We start from the raw sequence: 1,964 nt of genomic DNA, 5'->3' as shown, positions 1-1,964 counted from the left end.
TAAAGAACGTCTGACAATACTAGTGTTTCCAGAATGAGATTTTCACTCTGCAGCGGAGTGTGCGCTGATATGAAAATCGTGGCAGATTAAAACTGTGTGCCGAACCGAGACTCGAACTCGTGACCTTTGCCTTTCGTGGGCAAGTGCTCTACCAACTGAGCTACCCAAGCAGGAGACGAGGTAATGGCAGAATTAAAGCTGTGAGGACGGGGTGTGAGTCGTGCTTGGGTAGCTCAGTTGGTAGAGCACTTGCCCGCGAAAGGCAAAGGTCCCGAGTTCGAGTCTCGGTCCGGCATACAGTTTTAATCTGCCAGGAAGTTTCATATCAGCGCACACTTCGGTGCAGAGTGAAAATCTCATTCTTGAAACATTCCCTAGGCTGTGGATAAGCCATGTCTCCGCAAAATCCTTTCTTTCAGGAGTGCTGGTTTTGCAAGGTTCGCTGGAGAGCTTCTGTAAAGTTTGGAAGGCAGAGACGAGGTAATGGCAGAAGTAAAGCCACGAGGACGGTGCGTGAGTCGTGCTTTGTTAGCTCAGTTGGTGGAGCACTTGCCGGCGAAAAGCAAAAGTCCCGAGTTCGAGCCTCGGTGCGGCAGACACTTTTAATCTGCTAGGAAGTTTCAATACTAGTGTTGTCCTTACGTTTGTATTGTCATAAATAGCAAGAAAATTATCTCCATTACACTGTCGTATCGGCTTTCTATTACTGAAATGGCTGAATGGTCACAAAACGAAAGCCACTAAATTGAAAAAAAAAAGTTCTTCGGAAGTAGTTGCTAATTTGCTTTCGGCGTAAGCATTCGCGCCGCGTTCTATTTACTTTAAGGCTTCGCTGTAATGATTAATGTCGTGTGGTGGCATGCGGAATAGTGCGAAAACCAAATGCATTTAAAAGTGTTCGAAGTTATGATTTCAGTAACAAACTGCATAGTTTATGATCTCCTAACAATCAATTTTCTTATCCGAACCCGTCATTATCTGCTGCCTCAAATTATTAATACATGAAATAAATGTATCGCCAACTTCCTGGAGTGGGATAGGCAACGTCTTCGAAGCAGAGCACACCTAGCTATCTTGTTATAGTGCGAAATCTTCCAGTACTTTGGCGAAGAATTCATGTCCGCTCAAGAGTCAGTAGAGGCGAATTAATGTATCCCATTATAAGAAACTATTCACGAACGTACATGAAACGTACTCGCAGCTGCGAATAGGAACAATCATCAGCCGTACAAGGGAATAACGACAATGAAAATTAGTGCCAGACCGGGATTCGAACTCGGATTTCCCTGTTTACCCGAGTTCGTCTTTCCTGCGTCACAACCTGCACTCGTTGCGCGTTATATAATTCCCGGACAGGGGTGGGCATTGTAATTAAAAGTTGCTGCCTGGTATCGGAGGTTGTCCGAAGGAACATTCCGTCGTTCTTATTAACAACACATGAGTGTATCCTCCGATACCAGACAGCGACTTTCAATTACTCCGTACTCTCCTCTACAGGAATTACATAATGTGTGTACGAGTATAGGTTGTGACACAGGAACGCCTACATATAAAAGTTTCGGTGTGACCTTGAGTCGCGCACGGACTGTTGGCATAAAGCGGGAAATCCGGTTCGAGTCCTGGTCCGGCACGAATTTTCATTGTTGTCATTCCCTTGTAAAGATATTCTCTTATACAGACACCACATATATATTTAAGGCGAGGACGGCCAATGATGAACCTAGTTCGAATTCTTACGGGAATTGACGAAATGACGCCAGTAGTCAGGATAATGGACAAAAGGCACTACGTCAGCAGTGTGTGGATAAGTTGAGAATTTGAGTCCGACAGGAGGCGTGCTAGGTTAGTCCGTGCAGCTGCGATGACCTCTGTCTCCGGGTGTGAGTCAGCCTTCGGCAGTGGTGAGGCGAGATCGCCTTGTTTGCGTCTCGCCTGTTGTGCTGCTTAACGGTTTACTTCCGCGG

At 45.9% G+C, this 1,964-nt stretch overlaps 1 non-coding gene across 1 annotated transcript; it reads left to right on the top strand.

Annotated features, from left to right (window-relative positions):
* The first annotated feature begins 221 nt into the window (after positions 1-221).
* Positions 222-296, top strand: Trnas-cga (transfer RNA serine (anticodon CGA)). Its single transcript has one exon. It is a non-coding gene; the product is annotated as a tRNA-Ser (tRNA).
* The last annotated feature ends 1,668 nt before the right edge of the window (positions 297-1,964 follow it).

The sequence above is a fragment of the Schistocerca nitens genome, chromosome 1, assembly GCF_023898315.1.
Source record: "Schistocerca nitens isolate TAMUIC-IGC-003100 chromosome 1, iqSchNite1.1, whole genome shotgun sequence".
Classification (NCBI taxonomy): domain Eukaryota; kingdom Metazoa; phylum Arthropoda; class Insecta; order Orthoptera; family Acrididae; genus Schistocerca; species Schistocerca nitens.
The sequence above is the reverse complement of the archived record's forward strand: the minus strand, read 5'-3'. Positions and strand labels throughout refer to the sequence as shown.